Here is a 13,632-nt window from a genome sequence, read left to right on the forward strand (position 1 = left end):
CCCTTTGTTCGATATGTCATTTGCAAATATCTTTTCCTGTTCCGTTGGTTGCCTTTTAGTTTTGTTGGTTGTTTCCTTTGCTGTGCAGGAGATTTTTATCTTCATAAGGTCCCAGTAGTTCGTTTTTGCTTTTAATTCCCTTGCCTTTGGGGATGTGTCAAGTAAGAAATTGCTACGGCTGAGGTCAGAGAGGTCTTTTCCTGCTTTCTCCTCTAGGGTTTGGATGGTTTCCTGTCTCACATTCAGATCCTTTATCCATTTTGAGCTTATTTTTGTCAATGGTGTGAGAAAGTGGTCTCGTTTCAATCTTCTGCATGTTGCTGTCCAGTTCTCCCAGCAACATTTGTTAAAGAGACTGTCTTTTTTCCATTGGATAATCTTTCCTGCTTTGTCAAAGAGTAGTTGGCCATACGTTTACAATAGCATCAAAAACAATAAAATTTGTTGGAATAAATTTAGCCAAGGAAGTGAAAGATCTCTACAGAAAACTGTAAACCTGTGTGCAGAAATGGAAGAAATTCAATTTGCATGGAAGAAACAGAACACACAAGTCAGTGAAAAGCCACCCCATGTCCATCTGAAGGAGGAATTAATACAGATACAATGTCCATACTACTCAAAGCCTTCTAGAGATTCAGTGCTATCTCTATCAAAACTCCGATGCAATTTTTATGCAATTAGAAACACATTTCATCAAATGTATTTGGAACCACAAAAAGAGCCAAAGTAGCCAATGCAAGAAAGGACAAAATAGGAGGCATCACACTTCTTGATTTCAAGCTTCATTCTAACACAAAGAAGTCTGTTATGTCACAGGCGTAAGCACACACATAAGACAATGGAACGGAAATTGAGAGCCAAATCTGAACCCATGCATGCACGGTCAACTAGTATTTGACAAGGGAGTCAAAAATACACAGTGGAGAAGAATAGTCTCTTGAATAACTGGTGCTGGGAAAATTGGATATTCACATGTATAAGAATAAAGGTTAGTACCATATGTTACACCACTCCCTAAAGAGGGAAAGGAAGAAACATGGAGAGATGTGGTTAGAGAGAAACACTGAAAAGAGGAAGTACAAAGAGGAAGGTCGACACCTGCTCCAGGTATGTGGATGGCGTTAGATGCATCAGGGGAGAGGGGATGTATGAGGTGGCTCTGAGTGCTGGGGAAGAAAGAGCTTGTATCATGGGCACCAGAGTTCCATGACCCCAAAACTCCAACATCCCTGGGTCCAAGCTCTGCAGAAGCCGTTGGAATTGAACAGATGGGTATCCCTCATTTCTTCTGGAATTGTGAGGCTCAGCCTCATGTTCTGTCATGGAGAGGGATGTCTTGAGGGAGATTGTGCCGCTCTTTGGCAGGTATACGCCAAGTCTGCCCTGTGGGGAGGTGTCCTGGGCCATCTCTCTCACTGCCCCAGGCCCTGTTGGATTTCCCCTCTCCCCCACCAGCTGGCCTTCCTCAAGTTCTGAACCCAGGCATCAGGCATCATGTTGTCCCCAGGTCCTGAAGTCTGTACTAGGTAGAGGTGGACTGCTGATATTGATTTAAAAAATGACAATAAGGTCCATATCCTCCCTCTGGGACTAGCGGTGTGCATCCCAATCGTGGGTTGCTATCCTCCTGTCCACAACTAATCTGAGGATTCCAGAAGGTAGGTGAACACTGTAAAACACTCTAGTCTTCTCTTACATCAAATTCAAAGACATTTTCTTGTCCCAGCTTTCTTTTAATGCTGAAGAGATGGCAATTAGTAATCGAAGGCATCATGGTCCTACAGGATATTTACCTATATGACTGGTGGACATTATTTCATCCATCCGTGTCCCTAAAGCACGTTTCATTGGAAATATTAGCCAAGGATACATACTGTAAATTCACAAATGATTCATAGCTTCCTATAAGTTTCATTCTGACCTTGTCACATATGTGTCATCAAAGATATTATTAGTGACTTTTCAGATAAGCTCTCCACATCAAGATGGTGATGTTAGAGAATCTGGTATAAATGGAATTTCACAGGTTCCAAATTAGGAATGATTTTTCATTTTTAATGTTTCTTTTTTCTTTTTTTGAGAGAGCCCGAGCTGGGGAGGGGGGAGAGAGTGGGAGATACCGAATCTGAGGCAGGCTCGAGACTATGAGCTCTCAGGACAGAGCCTGACACGGGGCTCAAACTCATGGACTGCAAGATCACGACTTGCATCAAAGTCAAACGCTTAACCGACTAAGCCACCCAAGCGCCCCAGGAATGATAGTTTATTGGCAAAGAAGGAGAAATTAAAAATAGTGTAAAGGATGTCTATTTTTAATTGAAATATTCTTCACACATTTGTTGTATGAGTTTTAGGCATACATTGTAGTCATTCCATATGTCTATATATTATATTGTACTTAAGCACAAGTGTAGCTATCCTGTGAAAGCATGCAACAGTATTATTACAGGATTGACTCCATTCCATTGGCTGTCCCTTGTATCCCTAGGACTCATCCATTCCATAGCTGACGCCGGTATCTCTCTCAAAGGTGTTCATTCTTTATCTAACCTAAGTATTTTGGTGGTAAACACAATTACCACTTGCTCAGCAAGTGTAAATTGGTGGTCTATTTTTCTGTGAACATTGCTTAAAACATTACAAATGATGTCATTACGTTAATAAAGTCGGTTTCATTCTTCACTCACAAGAAAGGAGAAGGAAAAGATTTCTTTGTGTCCCAGGCCCTGTCATTAAAACCTTTCCCACTGTGGAGAACAGGTTTAGTTGTCCAGGCAACTTCAGTGTCTCAGCTGAGCAACCAGGGCCTTCCACGTTGCAAAAATGCCCATGATGGCCAACAGAGAGAGCTCGAGCACCACAGACCCGGAGAGGCGGGTTCCTCTGCCCAGGCAGTGATGGCCAGCAGAGGGTGCACCATGGGCTTTTCTGACCCAGGGCACCTGAGAGCAGGAAGGGCTTTGATTGCTCCCAGAGTACTCAGGGCCTCTGCAGCTGCCTCAGTACAGAGAGCAGAGCTGCATTTCCAGCAGGTTGTGCCGCCCGCCCCAGGGGAGATCTTGGGAGCTTTGTAGCAACTTGGCATCTCCTGAGTCGCCAGAGAGAATTTGTCTTATTGTACTGAGTGCTGAGGAGTGGGCGCTGGGTGGCTTCCCTGGGCAAGCTGGTTGCTGAGCTGCACAGGCCCTTGCGTTTTCTGGGCTGTTCCCGTGTTTCATTCCTCCCCTTCCCGGACAGTATTTGAACAAGATGTATTTTACTAAAGGTCTCATGGATTGCGGAGTCCCACGACATCACCTCATTGATGCAGTCGATGGTTTGTTGTTCCAGATTCAGGCTAGTTTCCGGGAAGAAACCCTGACAGAAATTCAGAAGAACGGGAGCTGCATTCCGTTAGGACATGAATACATGAAATGCTCGTCTTGGGAACTCCTAGAAAAATGAGCTGGGACCCACTTTCCCAGTCCTGCTAGAATCAGTGACCGAGGTAAGGGCACAAACTGTCCCCCACATCATACATGCCTTTTAAAAAGTTTCATGGTTATTTTTCCAACCTAATTAAGTGATTGCAAACTACAGAAAACCTGGTAGGTACCTGTCATTAACGTACGTTATCTTGAATTTAAATTGCAGTGAGTAAAGATACAGTGTAGTATTAGTTTCAGGTGTAAAATATAGAGCAACCCCTCCACACGTCATCCGGTGCTCATCCCAGGTGCACTTCTTAATCCCCAGCAGCTCTTTCACCCATTCCCCACCTTGCTCTGGAAGCCCTCAGTTTGTTTCCTAGTTAAAAGTCTGTTTGTTACTGTCTCCTCCCCGCCCCCCCCCCCCGCTTTGTTTTGTTGTATATCCATGTGTTAGTGAAATCATCTGGTATTTGTCTTTGTCTGAAAGGCTTATTTCACCCAGGATAACATTCTCTCGCTCCATCCAGCTCATGGCAAATGACAAGATTTCATGTTTTTACGGCCTAATAATATTACATTCCATATACCACATCTCAATTTATTCATCAGTTGATGGATGCTTGGGTAGTTTCTGTAATTTGGCTGTTGTAGAAAATGCTGCTGGAAACATCATGGTGCATGTATCCCTTTGAAGATTTTGTATTCTTTGTGGAAATGCCTTGTAGTGAAATTGTTGGATCGTAAGTTACTTCCATTTCCACTTTTTTTTTTTTTTTAGAAATCTCCATAATGTTTTCCAGACTGGCTCCACCAGTTTGCCCTCTTACCCACAGGGCAAGAGGGTTATTCTTTCCCCACATCCTTGGCAACACGTGCTGTGTCATCCTTCATTGATTTTCGTCATTGTGACAGATGTGATGTGTTATCTCATTGTACTTTTGAATTGTATTTCCCTGAAGATCAGTATTGTTATTTTTTCATGTGTCTCTTGGCCAGGTATATGTCTTCCTTCAGGAAATGTCCATTTTTGTCTTCTGCCCAGTTTTAATCAGATTTTTCATTTTTTGGGTGCTGTATACCTGTATATATTTTGGGCACTAACCCTTTATCTGATGTCGTTTGCAAATATCATTCTGTAGGTGTTTTAGTTTTGTTGATTATTTCCTTGGTGATGGAAGGTTTTAATTTTTATGAAGTCTCATTATTTTTGCTTGTGTTTCCCTTACCCGTAGAGAGATATCTGCAAAGACGTTTGTACAGGCAATGTTAAATAAGATACTACCTGTGTTATCCTCTGGGATTTTATGGTTTCAGGTTTCACATATAGGTCTTTATCCGTGTTGGATTTATTTTTGTGTATGTTGTAAGAAAGTGGTCCATTGTAGTTTTTGTTTTGTTTTGCAGGATGCTGTCCAGTTTTTCCAAAACCATTTGTTGAGGAGCCTTTTTTTAAGTTTATTTACTTACTTTTGAGAGAGAGAGAGAGAGAGAGAGAGAGAGAGAGAGAGAGAGAGAGCATGCAGAAGAGGGGCAGAGAGAATTGGAGACAGAGAATCCCACGCATGGTCTGCACTGCCCTGAGATCATAACCTGAGCTGAATTCACAATCACACACTTTGTTGACTGAGCCACCCCTGTGTCCCAAGACTATCTTTTTTTCCATTGGATGTTCTTTCCTGCTTTGTTGAGAATTAATTGACCATATAGGTGTGAGTTCATTTCTGCGTTTCTCTTCTATTGATCTATGCCTCTGTGTGTTGTTGTTGTTGTGGTGGTGGTGGTGGTGGTGGTGGTTGTTTTGCCACTTCCATACTGTTTTGATCAGTATAGCTTTGTAATATAACCTAAAGTCTGGAATTGTGATGTCTCCAGCTTTGCTTTTCTTCTACAAGTTTGTTTTGGCTGTTTGGGGACTTTTGTTATTCCATACAAATTTTGAGATCATTTGTTCTTGTTCTGTCACAAATGTTTTTATTAGTGTGATAGGGATTTCATTGTATGTGTAGATTGTTTTGAGGAGTGTAGACATTTTAACAGTATTTTGTGCTTCCCATCCATGAACATGAAATGTATTCCATTTCTTTGTGTCCTCTTCCATTTCTTTCATCAGTGTTTCATAGACTTTAGAATACACGTCTTTCAACTCTTTGGTTAGGTTTATTCCTGGTTTCTTGTGGTATATGTGAGCCTGTCAATGGGATTGATCCCTTACTTTCTCTCTGTGTTAATTCATGATTTGTGTTAGAAATGCAGTACATCTATGTAGCTTGATTTCTGTAGATTGTGACTTGTCGAATTCATATATCAATTCTAGCAGTTTTTAAGGGAATATTTCATGCTGTTTAGAGAACACATCATGTCAGTTCCAAATAGCGAAAGTGCTACTTCTTCCTTGCCGATTTGGATGCCTCTTATTTCTTTGTGTTGTCTGAGTGCTGTGGTTAGGGTTTCCCGTGCTATGTGGAATAACAGTGGTGAGACGGGTCATCCTTGTTTTGTCCCTGACCTTGGAGGAAAAATTTTCAATTTTTCCCCATTGAGGATGAGATGAGCTGTGGGTTTTTCCTAGATGACCTTTATTATGTGCAGCTAGGTTGACTCTCAGTGTACTTTGCTGAGGGGTTTTATCATGAATGGATGTGACATTTTGTCAAATAGTTTTCCTGCATCTGTTGAAAGCATCGTATTGTTCTTATCCTTTCTTCTATTACTGTGGTGCATCATGTTGATTGATCTGTGAATGTGGAACCACCCTTGTAGCCCGGGAATATATCCCAGTTGATTATGGTAAATGATTCTATTAATGTATTGTTGACTTTAATTTGAAGGTACTTTAATAAGAATTTCTGCATACATAGTCATCAGGCTATTGGGCTGCAGTTTTATTTAAAATTTTTTTAACACTTTTTAAATGTTTATTTCTTTCCTTTGAGTACATAAAAGTGAGGGAGGGGCTCAGAGATAGGGAGAGAGAGAATCCTGGCCATGCTCCACACTGTCATGGCAGGGTCCAACATGGGACTCAAACCCACGCACTGCAAGATAATGTCCTAATCCGAAATTAAGAGTTGGACAGTAAACAGCCCGAGCCACACAGGCGCCCCGCCAGTTTTCGGTTTTAGTGGAGGCTTTATCTGGTTTTGGCATCATGGTAATGATGGCCTCATAAGATGAATTTATAAGTTTTCCTTCTTTTTTATTTTTCATAATAATTCGAGGAGAATACATATTACCTCTTTCTTAAATGGATGGTAGAATTCATCAGTTAAACCATCTGGCCCAGAACTTTTGTGTTGGGGGGAGATTTTTGTTATTACTGATTTGATTTCTTTCTCTTTTCAGAATATATGTATCTTCCTGTTTCAGAGTTGGTAGTTTGTGTGTTTATAGGAATTTGTCCATTTTTCTCAGAGTGTCCAATTTGTTGCATATAGTTGTTCATAATATTAACTTCTAACTGTATTTTTGTGGTGTGGACTGTTATTTCCCCTTTCTTATTTGTGATTTTATTTATTGGATTCCTGTCTCTCTTCTTACTCAAAAGTCTGCCTAGATGTTTTCATGTTGATTTCTGTTTTCAAAGAACCAGCCCCTGGTTTCACTGATTTTTTCTAGTGTCTTTTTGGTTTGAATATCCCTTATTTCTGTCTGAATCTCTATTCCTTCCTTCTGCTGTTCTTCTTCTGATATGTGACCTAGAATATGATCAACTGTGGAGAATGTCCCATGTGCGCTTGAAAAGAATATGTACTCTGCCATTTTAGTATGGAGTGTTCTAAATATATCTGTTAAACCCGTCTGGTCCAGTGTGTCATTCAAAGCCATTGTTTCCTTGTTGATTTTCTGTTTACAGCTTCTGACCATTGATGTGAGCGATGTGTTAAAGTCTTCTACTATCGTTATATTATAAAAAATGAGTTCCTTTATGGTTGTTGTTAAATATTTTATATACTTGGTGATCGCATGTTGGGTGCATCAAAATTTACAATCATTGGATCTTCTTGTTTCATTGTCCCCTTTAGTATGAGATAGCGTCCATCTTCATCTCTTGTTATAGCTTTATTTATTTATTTACTTCCTTCCTTCCTTATTTATTTATTTATATTAATTTAAGACATAGTTGACATATAGTGCATTCTCGGATTTGGGAGTAGAATTTGGTGATTCATCCCTTACATACAATACCCAGTGCCCATCACAACAAGTGCTCTCCTTGATACTCATCCCACATCTAGCCCAGCACTGACCCATTTCCCTCCATCAACCTTCGGTTTTTTTCTCTAACATTAAGAGACTCAAGTGGTTTGTTACCACTCTTCTCGTTTCCTGCCCCCTTCCCATGTTTTCATCTGTTTTGTTTCTTCAATTCCACATGAGTGAAATCCTATATTTGTGTTTCTCTGATTGACATATCTCACTTAGCATAATACATTCTAGCTCCATCCACATCATTGGAAATGGCAAGATTTCATTCTTCTTGAAGTTGAGTTATATTTCTTTGTATACACATATGTTTGTATATATGAACGTACACATATGTACATATGTATATAGGCATATACATACTTACACACACACACACACACCACAACTTCTTTATACCTTCATCAGTTGATGGATACTTGGGCTTTCTCTATAGTTTGGCTACTCTTGATAATGCTGCTATAAATACTGGGTTCATGAAATGTCACTATTAGGTATTTACCCAAAGTGTACCAAAATAGAGTCTGGGTTTTAAAGGTTATTTTGCCTGATATAAGTATTGCTACTGGCTTTCTTTTAACATTATTGGCATAATAAATATTTCTTCATTCCCTCACTTCAAATCTGCAGGAGACTTAAGTCCAAATAAGGCTTTGTAGGCAGCATCTAGATAGACATTGTTTTTTGTTTGCTTGTTTGTTTGTTTGTTTTGTCCATTCTGACGCCCTATCCAATGTCTTTTGATTGAAGCATTTAGTCCATTTATATTCCGAGTGATTATTGATAGGTATATATTTAGTGCCATTCTACTAGTTGTTATGCCATTGTTTCTTGATGTTTTCTCTGATCCTTTCTTGTCTGTAACACTTTTAGTCCTAGATTTCCACTCAAAGAGCCTGATTTAAATATTCTTTTCTTTTGACTGGTAGTACATTTCTTTACTTCTTTTTAATATTTCTTTTTTTTAATTCAATCCCAAGTTAGTTACTTTATAGTGGAATACAGTTTCAGCAGTAGAATTTAGTGATCCATCAAGTACAAAATATATCCAATACTCATCCCAAGTGCGCCCGTAATGCCCATACCCATTTAGCCCATACCCCTATTCAGGAACCCTCCTGGAACCCTGAGTTTCTTCTCTGTATTTAAGAGTCTCTTATCGTTTGACTCCCTCTCTGTTTGTATCTTATTTTTGCTTTCCTTTCACTACGTCCATCAGTTGTATTAAATTCCACAGATGAGAGATATCATATGATGTTTGTCTTTCTCTGACATATTTTGCTTAGCATAATCAAGTCCGGTTCCATCCATGTTGTTTCAAATAGCAAGATTTCATTCTTTTTGACCGCCGAGTAATATTCCATTGTATGAATATACCACATCTTCTTTATCCATTCATCTGTCAATGGTCCTTTGCGCTCTTTGAATAACTTATCTATTGTTGATAATGTTGCTATAAACATTGCAGTGCATGTGCCACTTGGACTCAGCGTTAGTGTATCCTTTGGATAAATACGTAGTAGTGCAATTGCTGGGGCCTAGTGTAGTTCTATTTTTAGTTTTTCTGACAAATCTCCATACTATTTCCAGAGTGTCTACACCACTTTGCATGCCCACCAGCATTTCAAAAGCGTTCCCTTTCTCTGCATCCTTGCCAACATCTGTCTTTTTCAGAGATGTTAATTTTAGCCATTCTGATAGGTGTGTGGGGATATCTCATTGTGGTTTCGATTTGTATTTCAGTGATGACAAGTGAGATTGAGCATCTTTTCATGTGTGACCAATCTGGATGTCATCTTTGTTAAAGTGTCTCTTCACGTCTTTTGCCCATTTCTTCACTGGATTATTTGGTTTTTGGGTGTTGAGTGTGATAATTGTTTATAGATTTTGGATACTAAGCCTTTATCTGATATGTCACCTGCAAATATCTTCTCCTATTTCATTCAGTGGCCTTTCAGTTTTGCTGATTATGTCCTCTTCTGTGCAGATGCTTTTTTATCTCGAGGTCCCAATAGTTCATTTTGGTTTTTATTGCCCTTGCTTTGGAGACATGACAAGCAAGAAGTTGTTGTGGCCAGGATCAAGGAGGTAGATTTCCTGTTTTCTCCTCTAGGATTTTGATGGTCCCTTTCTTACATTTATATCTTTGATCCATTTTGAGGTGTGTGTGTGTGTGTGTGTGTGTGTGTGTGTGTGTGTGTGTTTGTGGTTTAAGAACATAGTCCATGTCCAATCTTCTCATTGTTCAGTTTTCCCAGTACCATTTGCTGAAGAGACTTTTGTTTTTCCATTGGATATTATTTCCAGTGTTATCAAAGATTACTCGGCCATATGTTTGAGCGTCCATTTATGGGTTCCCTATTCCATTCCATTGATGTCTGTGTCCGTTTATGTGCCCGTACCATACTGTCTTGATGATTGCGATTTTCTAATACACCATAAAGTCCAGATTTTAATGTCTCCAGCTTTGTTTTCTTTTTCAACATGACTTTGGCGATTTGGGGTCTTTTCTGGCTCCCTACAAATTTTCGGGTTGTTCTAGTTCTGTGAGGAATGCTGTTGTTATTTTGATAGGGATTGCATTGAATGTGTCCATTGCTTTGGGGAGTATTTACATTTTAATAATATTTGTTCTTCTCATCCATGAGCATGGAATGTTTTTCCGTTTCTTTGTGTTTCTTCCATTTCTTTCATAGATGTTGTATGGTTTGTTCCTTTATGTTTTTAATCTTTGTTTATTTTTGAGAGAGAGAGAGAGAGAGAGAGAGAGAGAGAGAGAGAGAGAGAGAGAGAGCACATGAGCAGGGGAGGGGTAGAAAGAGAGAGAGAGGGAGGCACAGACTCTGAAACAGGCTCCAGGCTCCGAGCTGTCAGCACAGTGCCCATCACGGGACTCAGACCCACAAATGTGGGATCATGTCCTAAACCGAAGTCGGCACTTAACCAACTGAGCCACCCAGGCGCCCCTCTGTTGTTTTAAGTGTACTGATCTTTTACCTCTTTGGTTATGTTTACCCCTGGGTGTTTGATGGTTTTCAGTGCAGTTGTAAAGTACATCAATCCTTGATTTCTCTCTGCTGACTCATTATTGGTGTATAGAAATGCAGTCAACTTCTGTATATTGATTTTATATCCTGAGACTTTCCTGAATTCCAGTATCAGTCCTAACAGTTTTTCCATGGAGTCTTTGGGATTTCCTTGGAAAGCATCATGTCTGCGAAGAGGGAAAGTTTGACCCTCCTTGCCAATTTGGACGCCTTGTATTTCTTTTTGTTGTCTGCTTGCTGAGGTTAGGACTTCCAACAGTTTGTGCAATAACAGTGGTGAGAGTGGACATCCCGGTCGTGTTCCTGACCTTAGGGGGAAAGCTCTCAGTTTTTCCTCATTGAAGATTATATTAGTTGTGGGACTTTCATATCTGGACATACTGATATTCAGACAATATCTTTCTATCCTTTCTTTCATGTGTGCTTTTTTTTCCATCAAGAAAGGATGCTGCATTGTGTCAAATGCTCTTTCTGCATCTATTGAGAGGATCATATGGTTGTTACGCGGGCACTGGCTTCACTGGACGGTGCAGTGCAGCAGGCACTGCCTTCAATGGAGGGTGCAGTGTCGCGGTCCGTGGGTTCACTGGAGGCTGCAGTGCTGCGGGCGATTGGTTTACTTGAGGCTGCATAGAAGCGGGAATGGGGTTCAATGCATGGTGCAGTGCTGCGGGCACTTTGTTCCCTGGAGGGTGTAGTGCCGTGGGCACTGGGTTCACTGGAGTGTAGAGACCCTCAGGCACTGGGTTCACGGGAGGGTGCATTGTCGCAGGCACTTTGTTCACTGGATGCTGAAGTGCCATGGGCACTGGGATCCTTGGAACCTAAAGTGCAGTCAGAACGAGGTTCACTGCAGGATGCTGTGCTGTGGGCACTGGGTTCCCTGCAGACTGCAGTGAATGGATCACTGGAATAACTGGAGGCTGCAGTGCAGTGGGCACGTGTTTCACTGGAGGCTGCAAGGCCCCGGGCTCTGGCTTTACTGGCGGCTACAGTGCTGAGGACCCCAGGTTCACTGGAGAGTGCAGTACGGCGGGCACTGGCTTCCATGGAGGCTGCAGAGCCGGGTACACTGGGTTCCTAGTAGGCTGCAGAGCCACGGGCACTGTGTTCACTGGAGGGTGCATTGCCACAGGCACTTTGTTCACTGGAGTCTGACGTGCCATGGGCCCTGGGATCCTTCTACCTGCAGTGCAGTCTGAAGTATGTTCACGGCAGGGTGCCGGGATGTGGGCACTGGGTTCACTGCAGACTGCAATGCACGGATCACTGGGATAACTGGATGCTGCAGTGCTGCGGGCACGCGTTTCACTTGAGGCTGCAATGCCGCGGGCACTGGCTTTACTGGCGGCTGCACTGCCGCGGACCCAAGGTTCAATGGAGAGTGCATTAAGGTGGGCACTGGTTTCAATGGAGGCTGCAGAGCCGCCGGCCCTTTGTTCACTGGATGGGGTAGTGTTCTGGACACTGGGTTCACTGGAGGGTGCATTGTCACGGGCACCGGGTACAGTGTAGGGTGCAGTGCCACGGACACTGTGTTCACTGGAGGGGGCAGTGTCGCAGGGAGTGGGTCACTGGAGGCTGCTGTGCCAGGGGCAGTGGGTTCACAGCAGGCTCCACTGCCACTGGTACTGATTTCACTGGATGGTGCAGTGCCGCGGGAATTGGGTTCACAGCAGGCTGCAGTACCCTGGGCAGTGTGTTCAATGCAGGATGCAGTGACGCGTGCACTGGGTTCAATGCAGGGTGCCGTGCCTCGCGCACTGGGTTCTCTGGAGGCTGCAGTGCCGCGGGCAGTGGGTTCACAGCAGGCTCCAGTACCATGGGTCCTGGGTTCACGGCATGGTACAGTGGTGCAGGAACTGGGTTCACCACATGCTACAGTACGTTGGCCACTGGGTTCAATGCAGGATGCAGTGACGCGAGCAATGGGTTCACTGCAGGCTGCAGTACCCTGGGCAATGTGTTCAATGCAGGATTCAGTGACACGTGCACTGGGTTCAATGGAGGATGCAGTGCCGCAGGCACTGGGTTCAATGGAGGCTGACGTGCCGCGGGCAGTGGATTCACAATAGGGTCCAGTACAACGGATACTTGGTTCACTGGATGGTGCAGTGCTGCGAAACTGGGCTCAGTGGAAGGGGCAGTGTCTCAGGCAGTTGGTCACTGGAGGTTGCAATGCCACAGGCGGTGGGTTCACTGGATGGGGCCGTGCCGCCAGATCTGGGTTCACAGGAGGCTGCAGTGCTGCGGGCAGTGTGTTCACTGGAGGCTGCATAAAAGCTGGAACCGGTTTCACTGCATGCTGCAGGCCCGGGGCACTGGGTTCACAGGAGGCTACAGGGCGGTAGGCAGTGCCTTCACTGGCGGGTGCAGTGCTGCGGGACGTGGGTTCACTGGAGTCTCCAGTGCTGCGGGATCTGGCTTCACTGGAGGCTGCAGTGCTGCAGGCACTGTGGTCAGTGCATGCTGCATAGAAGCGGGAGCTATGTTCACTGCATGGTGTAGTTATGCGGGCACTGGTTTCACTGGAGGCTGAAGTGCCGCCGTCAGTGGGTTCACTGGAGGCTGCAGTGCTGCTGGCGATTGGTTTACTTGAGGCTGCATGAAAGCGGAAATTGGTTTCACTGCATGGTGCACTGATGCGGGCACTTTGTTCACCGGATGGTGTAGTGCTGTGGGCACTGGGTTCACTGGAGGGTAGAGACGGGCAGGTCCTGGGTTCACTGCAGGCTGCAGTGCCACGGGCAATGGGTTCACTGGAGGGTGCATTGCCGCATTCACTTTGTTCACTGGAGGCTGAAGTGCCATGGGCACTGGGATCCTTTGAACCGGCAGTGCAGTCAGAACGAGGTTCACTGCGGGGTGCAGTGCTGTGGACACTGGATCCATTGCAGACTGCACTGCACGGATCACTGGGAACCTGGAGGTGGCATTGTTCTGGGCACGTGTTTCACGTGAGGCTCCAAAGC

The 13,632-nt window shown here is 43.4% G+C and overlaps 1 long non-coding RNA gene across 1 annotated transcript in view; it reads left to right on the forward strand.

Moving 5' to 3' along the window:
- LOC123383706 overlaps positions 1 to 4,344 on the forward strand; it is a 55,942-nt gene extending 51,598 nt beyond the window's left edge. Inside the window, exons 12-13 of the long non-coding RNA XR_006593630.1 lie at positions 3,331 to 3,487; positions 4,189 to 4,344. This is a non-coding gene — a long non-coding RNA (uncharacterized LOC123383706). The remainder of the gene's footprint in view (positions 1 to 3,330; positions 3,488 to 4,188) is intronic.
- The last annotated feature ends 9,288 nt before the right edge of the window (positions 4,345 to 13,632 follow it).

This window comes from Felis catus, unplaced genomic scaffold (genome assembly GCF_018350175.1).
Source record: "Felis catus isolate Fca126 unplaced genomic scaffold, F.catus_Fca126_mat1.0 Un_scaffold_39, whole genome shotgun sequence".
Classification (NCBI taxonomy): Eukaryota; Metazoa; Chordata; class Mammalia; order Carnivora; family Felidae; genus Felis; species Felis catus.